At 39.8% G+C, this 14,869-nt stretch overlaps 2 non-coding genes across 2 annotated transcripts; both read left to right on the forward strand.

Moving 5' to 3' along the window:
• Positions 1–10,268: 10,268 nt before the first annotated feature.
• Positions 10,269–10,341, forward strand: LOC118972067 (small nucleolar RNA SNORD115). The gene has a single exon (XR_005060876.2). It is a non-coding gene; the product is annotated as a small nucleolar RNA SNORD115 (small nucleolar RNA).
• Positions 10,342–13,704: 3,363 nt separating this feature from the next.
• LOC118972093 (small nucleolar RNA SNORD109A) lies at positions 13,705–13,771 on the forward strand. Its single transcript, XR_005060902.1, has one exon. It is a non-coding gene; the product is annotated as a small nucleolar RNA SNORD109A (small nucleolar RNA).
• Positions 13,772–14,869: the final 1,098 nt, after the last annotated feature.

Raw genomic sequence — 14,869 nt, forward strand, 5'->3', positions numbered from 1 at the left:
CTTAAATTTTGGAAGTTTTAAGCCATTACTTCTTTGAATAGACCTTCTGCCTCTTTCTTTCTCTTCCCCTCTGGGACTTCTGTACTGTGCCTGTTGCTTCACGCACGGTGTCAGTCACCACTGACTGGTGGTGACTATGGCTGGTCTCCTAGGTTAGGTGGGACCCCTGGATTAGCTCTGTTGGGCAGAGCTACTGGCTGGGCTCCGTGTTTCAATGGGGCTGCTTACTAGTCATCCTGCCTGAACAGGGCTGCTGGCTGGGCTCTGTAGTTAGGTGGCCTGCTGGTCAGCTCCCCAAGCAGGGGGAGTTGCTGGTGGGCCTATGGTCGGGGGACTACAGGCTGGGCTCCCTGGTTGGGTAGAGTGGGTTGGGGGAACTCCTTGTCCTAGCAATACTGCTGGCAAGCTCCTTTGCTGGGTAAGTCTGCTGGCTGGGACACAGTCTTCTGCCAAGATCTGCAGCATCAGTCACTATGAGCCCATCTCCTTTTTCCCTGTTCCCGGCTGTCCCCAAGTAGTTTACCAATGCCAGTTCCCCAGCGTTCCACGTGAGGCAAGAGATAAGTGCTCCTCTAAATGTCCCAAAACACTGCGGAAGTTGAAGGTATGCCATAGTCTGTCCACCCCCTAGAGAAATTAGGGGACAAAGAGGTCCTTCTCTGTTTGGTATAGAGCCATCTTGGGGGTGGGGGATAACATGGAAAAAGTGAAGCATTTTCTATAACTGTTCTTGATGTGTTTTTTCTGGGGTTTTGTTCTCCACCATTGTGCTGAGACCTGAGGTCTGGGACTCTCATAAAGGCATTTCAATCTGTGTATAGTTGCTCAGTGGTTTTCCGTGAGGGAACCTGGGCCTGGGTCCTCCTACTCTGCCATCTTACTGATGTCACTCCAGATTTGCCTTCGGTTTAAAGTGAAGCTGATAATACATGTTTGTGGGTCTGTTATGCAAGTAGACAACTGGAAAAATTGTTTTAAAAATATTGATAGGAACTGTAATATTACATGAAATTAATTACTGATTATTATTAGAGTCATTGAAAATTCTCCAGCAGATATAGACATTTTTTATTATACAACTCATGCTGGAAAACAATGCGAACTACCTAAAAATAATTTCAAACCAAGCTGTGAAAAGAACTACTAAGTTTTGTACTGGGGAAATTAAATGCCTGTTTCTCCTATCCAAGAACTCCTATTCAGACTTTCAGAAAAATATAACTCTCTAAAGATTAGAAAATACAAAATCAAGGGATCCTAAGAAGAATACTATGGGAAAATGAGAATTACATGATGGGATTTTTCCTTTATCCCAATCATATGCTTGGGGGGCTTTCTCATGCCACCAACAAACTGTCAAACAGAAGGAATATGCTGAAAATGTTGGAGTCTTGCAATACTTGCATATGATTAAATAAAACAGGAAAAATACAAAGATGTGCTGTTAGAAAAATTCTTTACAGGGAATACCTAAGATAAGTCAAGGAAGCCCTTTAAGGCTGGTGTTACCTGGGAAATGGTGGCAAACATACTTTATTTGCTTCCATCTTTAGAAGGTATTAAATATTTTTGGCAATGCTGTGTATGATGTCTAGATGGCCAGACATGGTTCCACAAGTGAAAGCTGATGCTTTTTCAGTGAATACCACCTTACTAAATTATATCATTTCAACTTTTGGAATTCCTTAACATCTATAATCCAATAGGGGAAGTCATCAAATATCTGAGGTAACTCAAGAGCTTTGTAATATCCTATGAACACTCAAAATTTTCCTACTTTTTATCATCTCCAATCTTCTGGACAAGTAAAATGAATGAACCATACCCTAAGAAATTATTTGACTGAATTGCATCAAGCCACCGGCTTACACTGGCCCCAAACCTAATAATTGGTTTTAGTAAAAACAAGGTTAACATACTCTAGTATGGTATTTCTTCCTTTGAATTAGGAAGATCTATGAAATTAACGTTTAAGCTTCACCTGTTATCTGATATGATGAAAACAGTCATGACCAATATAAAACTCAAAGAATTTGTGCCTTTCTCTGAGCTGATTTTGCCACCAAGCGGCCAAGCGCTAGAAAAATCACCCACAGAGGTGTATTATTAATACTGAGCAGGTGACCTTTTATGTATCTATATCAAAGTGTTCCATGACAGACTGGCGATCACTACAGTAGAAAAGAGTCCTCCTGGCTGTTACTGACAATACACTACCTTTAAGGTGAAAACTAAACCCAAGTGAATGGATTCTTCACATGTGAGACCAACAACTATGACTGAGCAGGCTGTGATTCCCATTAAGGACCTTAAGGTTAAATTCTCAAGATAGTAACTTAAAGTAATAGACAAGCTGAAGAGGAAGTTCCTCTAATGGACAGACAGAAGGAGAAAGAGACTATTTTATTACATTCATCTCAACGATCTTAACCATTATAATTTGATACTTATTCTATTTCATATCAGTTGGTCATGAAGCTTATGGTATTAGCCCTTTGTAAAAAGAGTATCTTAACCTCAAGGAATGTTGAGTTGATTACAAAATGCCTGAATATGGGACAAGGGCTCATGATTTCCCTATTTTTGTCATAATACAGACCCAGCAGCTAGGTCGTTTAAATTGAGAAGAAATGAAAAACTTCAAGTCCCACAGACTGATCAGTATTACCCAAATAAAACAATCTTAAATATCACCCTTTGGTTACTGAATATGCTGGTGGGAGGAAATTTTTAGCCAATCAAGCTCAATACAATTATATTCAAATTGAGAGTCCCTGAGCAATAACACAAAACTCCAACTGCTCTCTATCTTATACTGACATTGGGGTCCAGGTTCACGAAACCAAAATGGATGTACAGTTGAAGAAGAACTATCTATCCCAACCCAAATGATGAGGGTTAGTTTCCTCAAAAGTCCCCAGATATATTACCCCATAAAAATGAGTATACTATTTATAACTTGGAAATCTCCGGACCCCATATTTAAGGTTTCCAGAATCATTAAATGGACTGTGTTATTAAATATTACTATTTTTGTAATATGAGTAAATTCAATTCTACTTCTACGTAATAGGTTTTTTACCACTATGAAAAGTTTTTATAAGGGGATTAAAATGGTGCCATCATCAAACCAAAAGAGATTTATTAAATACCACCTTTATATGTAAATAAAAACTGGAACCACAACTGCAAGCTCTCTTAATATAGAAATACTGACAAACATTTAGTTCCTTGGCACAACTGTAGAAACATGCAATTCAGATGCAAGCAGGATGGAACAAAAACCAAATACATGATATAGTAATAGAGAGAAGTGAGTAGGAAATTGAGGAAGAATTTGGAATTGGATATCTGGGAACAAATCCTGCAGCAACAAAATATATAGCTAAGCAATTTACACAAGTCTTTACTTGTAAAATTGAACAACAACTAGTTATTCAACAAATATAGTTTATACTTACTAGTACTGAACTACATGATTGCGCCTACTTGGGGAAACAAATAGATGTTGGGCATGTCACTATTTATGGAAAGATTAAACGACATAAAAAGATAAATCATATTGTAAATTGAAGAGCTGAAAGTTGGCAATTACAAATTGAAACTTCTGCAAAGCAAACTAACAAAACTAATTTCACTAAAAAAAAAGTTTTGTCCTGTACATCTATGAAACTAATATGTCAGATGTGTGCCTGTCCTTCAAGGAAATAGACTTGAATTGAGACAATGGAACCTAGAGAGAAACGTTTGTGGCTCACCCAATGTATGTGCTTGTAAGTGAAGGATAAATGCTCATCCTTTAAATTTTGTTTAAATAATTTGTAATACCAATAGAGTTGCACATTTTGGTTCTATTCCTGGCTCTTCTTCTTTGTGTCTTACAGTAAGATGTAACTGCTAAGAGTTTCACCTTTGCGTTGATAAGGGGTGAGTGACTTCATTTCATCATAGATTCATCCCAAATAATCACTGGACTAGTGAAGATTCACCCCAAAGCAGTTAGGTTTACTCATTTAGTCAACCTGAATATAGATACAAAGTGTTCTTCTTATTGAATGACTGGCCTACTTGTAGACCTAAAATATTTTCTTATTACCTGAATTTGATATGATTAACAGTTAAGGAAATTTTGATTCATCAGTATTCAGATCAATGTTCATTACTCATCTGAGCCTCTATACACAAAAAAATCAGTATCTCTACAAACTTAAATGGAAATATAATGGTGCCATGTTGCTTTAGGGTCACTGAAGAACATTCAGTGAATGAAGGACCCCACAACAAAGATGAGATTGTAAGGTTCAGTAATTTTCCATCACTATTAAAACCAAAATTGATTATATTAATGAGGAACATATGAGCATGAGCTCCTGAATATCGTGTAAATGCATTATTTTCAGTATAATAAAGTGCATGCTATGAATTATGGAAGCTGATTAGAAATGAATATTATTACCAGTGACCTGATACTTGATTTATAAATCCTGAATTTCATGTGGCTTTAGTTGCGTCATTTTAGGAGAGTTCATATATAGTGTACCATTCCAAATCTCACTAGTATGGTCCTTTGATATATAGAAAATGGATGATAAATGGTATGCTCTTGTGTTTGCCTGACATCTGAGTGGTTTGGCAAAGAAACATGTATTGTATAGGGTGCATGTTATTCCTGTATAGGCTGAAAAATAGTCCACAACCTTCATAAAATGTCATTTATTTTGAGTGGTAACCATATTGGTCTATTAAGGAAAATAACTTGAGCCATACTCCATTACAGACTTATTTCTATGTTTTGATACCTGTTCGCCTATATAATGACTACAGAGGAAGAACACAATTTAATTTGTTATAGAGCCTTGGAGAATTAATGTGAATCAGGTGCTAAGCACTAAATATATCAAAACTACTGCCCGTGATAGTAGCATAGTTGCCTGGAAATTGTATTCAGGTTCAAGGGTATGTATACTTGAAGAGTGCTGCATCTTGGGTCAATAATGAGGCCTTACTGTCTTGAAGAGAGATGATGACCTGAAGAAGATAAATCTAGGTAGCAATCTGGACAGTATATAGAGAATCATTATTTCCTTTCTAGGCATTTTATTTTGGGCTTGAGATAAGGACCTTAAAAGAAACTCATGTCAAACAATCCTGTCTATATGATGAAAAGTGAAACAAAATTATGATTCTATAAGCTTTATTTCAGGGATTTAGAATTATTACTAGTAAGGCACCTTCAGGGCTCAGCCCTTCACTGTTTTGCTTTCAATGTGTCTTTGAGTAAGACAATCAACAAAGACTTGCAGCCCTGCATTTATATTGTTTGTTTTACTTTGGTCACAGCTACATTCTAAATAGACAATTGACTGAGAAAGAAGCACTGCTGAGGCAAATCTGCATAGGGATGTGGGATTTTCTTCTGAACAAGTGACTGACTTACATGGTGTGATCTTATAACACTTTCATTTGAACTTGAAATTAATGATTGAAGTCAAGAAAAATTTAGATTCACCCGTTCCCAGTACAATGCTTAATATTCATCCCATTCATAAATGATGAGATCAGTATTTCTATAATTTTAGGGTATTCTGCTTTGGGCTACTTTGGGGTCACTGAATAATTTTGATGATTATGTTAAGAACCATTCCACTGAAGAGGAGATTTGAGATTCAGTATTTTTGTTTGTTGTAGGACTAATATTTGAAACTTACAACTGAGTATATTCATGAAGAAACACATATCAGAATTCCATCTCCTGCTGCAGATCCATTATTTCATATAACAAAGAATGTGTTATGAATGATGTTAGAAGTTCCTGATTTACACTTTGAATTGGCTAGTCATCGAAAGTCACCAAATCAGCATTATGAATTATTCTTAATAAATGACTGACTTACAAGCAGGCATTCTCATTAGGAAAACATTACTTTTTCTTAAATTTCAATGAAGTGATGTGAGACTTTTTTCTGAGCTACTCCTAATGTGAATTTCTTTGGCTAAAATATATCAGTAGACATGTTTACACTGATTACTGAATTTTTGTTTTCTCTGTTTTGTCAAGTTTGTGAGACATTGAAGAAAACTCACAACATAATAAAATGGATGACTGGCCATAATCTGAGATGTCCTTTATAGGGCCTAAGAATATTCAGAAAAATAATGACAATTGCAGGTGCCCTGGCATCTGTTTTCTAGATCCAGAGTTTCATGTGCTTAAAGAGAATGATTAATCAATTGGCCGTATCGAAGACTATGGTATTACCCCTTGACTGGGTAAAAAAGAATGACCAATGAAATTCTATCATGTTGTAAACACCACATGAATGTTTATCCAAAGTCAAGAAACCTTTGTACACTGTCCTTCTCCTCAGTGAATGGAGGCTGCATAAACTCTGTAAAGAGCCATTCTGAAAGAATGGTCCTATTATCACTGAAAGAGCATGGATGAACCAAAGCCCGTAAGAGATGCAATGCTACACCTTAGAGGCTGCCTGAATGAGTCCACCCAGACTGTGGTTCTAAGGAAGAACTTGGCTGCCACCATAGGACCGATCTAGGACACCCAAGAGTTCATAAGAGTCTATGACAAAACTCATGTAAACCTTGGCATAAAAAATTCCAGAATCAGACTCTGGCAAGAATATTTGAGTCTAAGTGCATGCATGAGCAGTATTGCCCTTGTAGAGTCAAAGAAGAGACTTTACATTGTAAGTCACAATGTAGGTGACAATCATGGGGCAGGAAGTTGCAGCTCCTCATCCCCACTGTAGAGCAAGGAAGCAACCAATCCCTTGAGGGAATCCCTTGAGGATCAGCTAGATCTCTGGGGTTCCAAGTAGCCAAGATGTGTTCATTTCTTAGGCGTTCATTTAAGATAGATGTGTCTTCACAGGGCCATTCCTTCACTATTCCTCTCTCTCGTGTCTTTCAGTTGGATGTTGTGTGAAGGGGGATGTCATTTTCTGAGCAATCCCAAGTGAGAAGATGCTTTCTTCATAGATATGGGGCCTCCACATGAGTTAACATGGGGAGAACTGCCTGAGCAACACATGAATTTGAGACATTTTGGAAACCTAAAACATGGTTGAAAGTTGATTCTTCATGAGTGTCACCCAAGGGAAATAAAAGAGTTTTACTTTGCCCTCAAATGGCAGACTCCGAAGGGAGGAAAGTTTTCCTTCATAGAACTTGGGCTATGTTTACATCTGTCTGTGCACAGGATGAAGCAAACAACTAAAAGATCCTAAAGGAACAGTGCTAGGGTCTGCATTGGAAGTCGAAAGCATCACTCCAGGGAAAAACCATGCACATGGCCTTGGGAGGCACAGATGCAGGAAGTCCCTCATCCCAGGAGGAATCTGGAACTAGGAAGATGGAGGACACTGGTGAGTATTTAGGGGAAGAATGGCCCCTGAATAAAAAGAGGGATTCAACATGTCAAATTAAGGAAGGGTGGGCTCAAACTAATGTCTGCTGTCTCTCATTGGGCCATGAATCTATCTGCATTCCCCAAATAGTGCCTTTACCACCCCATTTGGTGTTCTCCATCTCTAGGAACATTGCCTTAAATGTTGGCACATTTAGGAGGAAAAAACATTTTGCAGTGTACTGTTGAAAAATCCTCAGAGCACTGAGATCATGTCCATCATGGCATCGCATTTGCCCAAATTAGAGGAGTGGGCCTGTATATCCCCAAAAATGTGCATAAGGGTGACTGGGGTTATTAGCAGAACAGGCAAAAGAATTTTAAAGAGATGGTCTTGGGCCTGGCTTCAATATCCCATTCATTGGAAATTCACTGGAAAACAGGTGCTGAGCACATATAAAGGCCTCCAGGTACCTGTTTTCTACAAAGTAATTCACAGGGGAATCCTTAGTGTCATTTTCTATGGTTTCATGAGCAATAACTCAAGACCAGCGTTCCATCTAGCAGACATGGTTCCCCATAATGAGGAAGGAGAGTAGATAGCTATCTATTCAGCAAACCACAACCTGAGGTTGTAACATGATAAAAGACATGTACATACTAGGCCTTGTGTGTGGAAGTCAATTATTGTTGCTCAGTATACCCTGTAGTCCCAGGAGTTAAAAAGGCACTGTATGTTATAATCATTTATTCAAATATGTGTCTACTTGTGCCATCATCTATTTCTTCACTTATTTAAAATTTTCATTTAAGAGTTTATTTATTTATTCATGCATTGAATCATTTGATTAGTTCAAAAGTAGGATGAATAAACCACTTGCTCAAATATGATGGGAGGAATATGTCATTTAGATACTGGTCCTGTGTCTGTCCTCTGAGAAACTGTCATGAGAGAAGGTGCCACATAGGTCCACTGCCACTGAGGCAGTGCATGTTGCCCTCTGGTATTTGTACCCCTGGCATAAGCAGAAACTGAACTCCAAGTAAAAGCATTGTCAGGAGCAAGTACTGTTTAGCAAGGTGCTTGAGTTGATGCTGATGTTGATGTCTTCAGGAGAAGTTGACCTGAAGATCCAGAAGACTAGGACTACACTGAGTGATGATGAGGGTGACACCTGTTACAGGAAATAGCAGAACATTCTTGTCCTTGTAGAGAAAGGGGATAAGAGGGTCAAGGCACCTGATAAATGGAGTAAATACTATGTGATTGGACTATGCCTATCGATTCCACAGGTCAAGGACATGCTACTGTTTCAGGCTTTCTTTAGTGATCCAATTTGTCCACACAACAGATCCTCATCAGTGACATTTGATACAACCTAGTCTCTCAATGATGCACATGCATAGAGGAAATGGAAAAGAATACCACTGTCACAGCCATCGCAGATGACTAGTTGCCTCGGCACTTGATAGGGTAACACAGGAACATGGACTAGTGAACAATCACACAGATAGAAAAAATACCTTTGAGATGTTTTGGAAACAGAAGAAAAGAAAAAAGGTAGAAATCCCAATGAGTATCAAACAGGGATGAGATTTCCAGAAATGGTGAAATGACATTAATAGCTGAATAAGAAAGGAGGAAAAATAAATGACAGATGTAATTGCCAACTAGAAGCGCATTTGTTTAGAGAAAAGACTCCAATTGTTTGAAGGGATGATGTGAGAAGAGTTCAAACTAAAGTCTCAGAAAACACACTGGGGGAAGAGGGCAAGCCCCTGGTCTCAGGTGGGCAGGTGGGGGAAGGCCCCCAACCCACGGCGTCGCTGCAAGCTGTGTGGTGGAAGGCAGCCTTGAGGTTCTGTTAAGGGAATGGCAGCTCCTGGGGGGACCAGGCATTCAGCCTGTGGCCTGGGGTAAGGGTGGGCTCGATTTGATGCCTGGCACCCCTCGCTGGCCTTGGATCCCTCTCCCTCTGCCACGGGTCACTTCCCTTGACGCATTGGCTGTGCTCCTCACCTGGGAGCCACCGCCCTGCACCCTGGGAGGGAGAAGCCCATTGCGATGTCCTCTCCTCAGGGCCCTGCCAGCCTGTCCCTCGTGAGGTGGGGCTTGCCCAGGTTGCAGGACTGGGCCTGTGTATGGTGGTGATGGCTGTCCACGTGCAGACCTCTGGCAGTGTTGGTGGGCTAGGAAGGGGCGCCCTGCAGCAGGCAAGACGATGGTTCGCATGCATGAGCGTTGTTCGGGACGCCTTGTGCTGGGCGGATTTCCAGGCCCCCAGGTATCTGTTTTCCACACCATGATTTCCAGGGGGCTTGCCGGCCTCATTTTCCGCGTTGGCCAGCGCCTTGCCGGAAGCCGCACGTTCACTGTGGTAGCGCCGCCACCTGGAGGGCACCGTGAGCAGCCCTCCCTCCCGTGCAGGCCAGCCTGTGGGGTTCCGTGGACAAGACCAACGTGCCTGCCAGGCCGTGCACGCGCGCAGGCCCACCCGTGGCACACGCTGCATCTTTGCATCGCCAGTCCAAGGACGTAGGTCTGCCTTCCACCGTGTCTGGGGCTCCTTGTTGACTGTGTCCTTCCCTGGCCCTTTGGCGCTTTGTTCCCCGCCTCCCGACGTGGCCTGGGTGAGCCCCGCGCCTGAGAGTGAGGGGGCGAGCGGGTGGTTCTCACAGTCCTGCTCCTCTCCTCCCAGGCGTGGACCCGGAGGAGGGTCGCCGTCTGGGCCGCTGCTGCATCCCCCCTCCCACCGCCGGGCCTCCCGCGTCCCCCTCCGCCAGCCGCCGGCCCTGCAGAGACCCCCGCAGCCTGGGTCTCCGGAGGACCGGGAACCCTCTCCGGTAAGCGCGGTCCGGGGCGGGCGTATGGACGCTTGGCGGGCGCCTGGTGGTGGTGGTGGTGGGGTGACAAAGCTCATATTGTTTTGAAGAAAGATGACCTAAAAACCATTCCCAATAGGATTACACTGAGGCCCAGTGGAGGGGAGGGTCCCGGGGCAGGATGCGGCGGACCCTTGACCCGGGAGAGCGGCAGCGCCTGAGCCTGGAGGGGATCCCCGGGGTCCCCACCCGGTCTGTGGGGTTCCCCGGGGCCAGGACCTGCCCCTGTCCTCAATTTCTGTCCCAAGGCGCAGTTCCACGCGGCACTTCTTTCTTTGGGCCGACCCTTAGTTTTTCCTCTCTTCTGGGCCCCCAGGTATCCGTTTTCTGCACCATGATATCCACGGGGCTTGCCGGGACCCATTTTCCTTGTCAGCCGGGTGCCCCCTCCAAGTCCGGGGTTCCTTGTGGCCGCCACAGTGTGCAGTGCCCTCGAGGGCCTTGTGGTAAGCTTTTCCTTCTGTACAGGCCATCCTCGGGGTTTTCTGTTTACTAATCAAATATGCCTGCTTTGTCTTGGGTGCAGCATTCTACTTTTTTTAAATTTTCTCATCTTTATGTTTTTTCTGTTATTCATGTCTTCATCGGTATTTCCCTGCTTAGGAAATCTCGTGGATGAGTGGAATGAGCAAGTCGTTCTGACAGCTCTTTGCTTCCTCTTCTCGCACATGTGCTCCCACGAAGATCTCCATTAGGCCAGGTACTCGGTTATTCAAATTTTGTACACCTGTAATATTTCTGCCCTTGGTATGTGAAGAACTCAGGTATACCTGAGATTCTCATGGTCAGAAATCCTTTGTATTTAGCAAATTTGAGCAGGTGAAGATATTTTACCATGGTGTCACAATCTTATAGCTATATTGCCAAACTTGCACGGTGCAATTTTTAATCCATGGATTGCCCTTAGTTCATTGTTTCATGGGGGCACAAATGCTAGGGGTCTTCTACATTACCATTTTGCTCTGTCTTATGTCTTTTTACTAAATGTGTGTGCATTTTGAATGACTATATAAAATTCTAGAATCCCTAATTGTTCTTTATTATAATATTTTTTCTTATGTGATTTCTCACATATTAAGACACTTTTGCCACCAGTTCCTATGCATTCTTTTAATGAGATTTAAAAATTTACTCCTAAAATGTGGGTCATCTGCTGTAAAATTATATGCTACGTTTTCTTGTTTCATCTTGTCACATTCTCATATATATATATATATATATATATATATATATATATACACACATACTGTGCTTTTATTTTGTTGTATTATTATCTTGTGTCTAGGGAAAAAGAATTATTCACATTATCATAGCATAAGTCCAGTTCTGAGAATGAATAGTCAATTTTATATTATACCATTTACTTAGCCTCATATGTACATCTTTATTCCTCTCTGTTTATAAATACATAACAATTTTTATCTGGACTCTTCAGGTATCTTGGTGTCTTTATAAATGCTTATTTTATATTTAACAACTTTCTAAATGAATTTTGAGTCTTTATCTACCCAGTAATTGCTGATAATTTGTTCATTTAGCAGATGTAGTTGTTTATATTTTACATTTATTTATCAGTTATGTGTATTGAATCTATTTCTTATTTTCATTTATTTGCTGTTAACACTTGTTTTTTTCAGTAATTGTGCTTTAAGTAGAACTCAAGTGTTGAGAAGTCTCTAGATCAAGAAATTGACAAATGCTTTCTTTTTCTCAGAGACTTTGCATGGCTTCCAGAATGAAATATATTTTGTACAAGAGCAATGAAGAATGGGTTTCATAAAAATCCAGATAATTGGGAATATTTTTATGTTAATGAAGTCAAGAATTCATGAAATAGAATTGGCTTGCATGTATGTATTGAAATAAAGTTGTCCCTAGTCAGATAAATCTGAGACTGGTGTAAGAAGATGATCCTATGAATCTCCATTAACATACATCTTCTCTGGTCAGGGAGTATAGATGGATCAGGCAAAAGGGGTATACATTGCATAGATTTGTCAGATGGATCTTAACATACTTTAATAATCTTTCAAATGCTATAGCCAAAGTTCACCATTTACTCCTGATTCTTTGGTTCTGTCATATTCTGTAAGTATATCATCATCGAAAACGATCTCACTGCAATATCACATTATGCAGAGAGAAGGACCTCAGGCCACTTCTGGAATTACCGTTATACCCAGATTCCTGAAAGTCAAGTCAAATATCCACCTGTGCTGTTTTGCACCTTAAGTTGAATACAAGTGGCAAGTCATTAAGAGCATTAATACGATGTGAGGAATGCTTATTGGCTGGTTGTGGTCCTGTCTGAATCAAGGGTAGGATGAGTACCTGAGATTGCTAAGGTCCAGCCCAGTGGCCTTCTCATAATTCTTGGTTTAATTGATGACCTCCTTAATAATCTCACAATACCCCTACCATGTGCCTTGCTGTTTCACATCACAAGGAATCTTTTACATTACAAGATATTTTCATAGCCTTTACTGGGTGAAATACCACTTTAGAATTTTCTGTTAAGGAGACAACTGCTGTGTCACTTAATGAAGCACAGCTTGATAGAGAGGATTACTGGCTCTTTGCAAAGTATTCAGAAAGGAACAAGTGAATAAGTGAACTGACAAAGGTGACAAAGGATTGAGCAGATGTAATGTTTGTTGCAAAGGATGCTTGTACAATTAATTAGGATGGAACCAATGTTATGCTTCATTTTTATTAATTTAATACATTGTATGATCTAATCTATTTCCTTTGTGATGTTTTGCTGCAGGTCAAAAGCTAGAACAAGTTACTGTTCTTCTAAGTGAAACAAGTTATTTTCAGGGAAGAAAGGTGAGCAGCTACCCTGGTGCTTTTGAAATTGTCAATGTGTTTTATGATCAATGATAGCAGTACTTCAAAGTGTTTGAGTTTAATCTTCCAGAGGCTCCAGGAAGAATATTATTATAATAGATATTCTTGCCTGTGAATGTTCCTATATGACTCAAGGAATCCTCATTATTGTTCCTTACCTTTTCAAAATCTCTTTTTTAAGTAACCTGAATAATGTGGGCCAATCATTGCCATATTTCCTTTTCTCACTATTTTTATTGGATGAAAATGATCTTGTAGTGAAATCTAAGTGTGCTATTGATTTCTTCATCTTTATCAGCAACATTCACAACACAAATGTCTCTACTTATATTTATAATATAATCATGCTTTGTATTATTTTTGCTAATTTATATATTGTTTAAAATTTTGGTTGATTAAGGGATTTCTTAATTTTCCCAACAGATTTTATCTTATTTTTTAGAACAAGCAAAGGTCACATTTTTAATGCTATGTGTGTATAAGAGTTCCATTATTCAGATACTAAATAAAATGTGTCCTCCTTTTTTTTTTTAAACTGTTCTTTATTCAAGCCTGCCCAAAGTAAGCCTGGCTATAGAAATGCTTATTTGTTGGGAGGGTGCTTGTCTGGATCAATGATGAGCACAACTGTCTGAGGATGCTGAGGGACTCATTCCAGATGTCAATCTGAGGTCCAGATGAGTGGCCCTTTAACAGGACAAATAAGACTCTTAGAGCCCGGCTCAATTTGGTGACCCCTCAGTGACATAATAATATATTGCCTCTGTTAGTATGCTTTTCCCCTCTCAGAACAGGGTATTAGTGTCTTATCTTATAAGGCAGTATGTACCTTTAGATATGATCAGTGATCCAAGCCTTGCTTCATTTTGCTCACTTTGAACAAATAGTTGTAGGCAGATACTTGTACACAGGAAATACATTTCTGAGCAATGAATTAAGAAATGAAAAAGATTGAATTAAAGGGACAAGAAACTGTGATGAGTACTGAAATTTTCATTCATGTTAGACTTAAATTAATATTACATGTCTATGTTAATAACAATGCAACTAAATTTAGTTCTTTGTTTTCACTTTGGAATATTTTCTGAGACTGTCTTTGCTTTTCTTTTCTGTCATGTTTTGCTGAGATAGAAGGGCTGGAGTACAGTGGTGAGTAGCTACACCAAGAGCCTTTGAAATTCATGTCATGTCATCTGTGCCAGGTGCTCAGGTCTCTATGTTCATCTTTTCAGAGGCTTATTTAATAATATTTTCACAGCGTGTTGTTTTCCTCATTGAGACTCTTACCAAGGTCACCTACATTATTGAATCCTTATAGTTTCTTATTTTATTTTAATTCTCTTCTGCTTTGGTGGAAAAAAATGTAGGTTCTTAGAGGATTGTTTTTTGGCAATTTCGTATTGGATCAAAAAATTATTGTGGTGAAATTCAAATGTGTCAAAATATCAGATTTTCCTCATCTGTTTAATTATTGGGATTTCAGAAAACAGAATCCATTATTAATAAGGTCTTTGTGCTCACATGCATTATATTCCTGCTTCTACTTTAATCTTTGCAACATGGGAAGATATATGTAAAATACTGTTAAATCTCTCTAAGACTATGAAGTATTTGTATGATGAAATTTGCAATATTTCTTTTGAAACACAAAACAGTTCAATTTTTCTGTGTTAGGCTAAAATGGATATTATGCTAGATGTATCAAATGGAGAGATATAGAAATACCATGTATGACATCATTATTTATTACTAAAACTTAAAATATGCATCACT

The sequence above is a fragment of the Manis javanica genome, chromosome 18, assembly GCF_040802235.1.
Source record: "Manis javanica isolate MJ-LG chromosome 18, MJ_LKY, whole genome shotgun sequence".
Classification (NCBI taxonomy): Eukaryota; Metazoa; Chordata; class Mammalia; order Pholidota; family Manidae; genus Manis; species Manis javanica.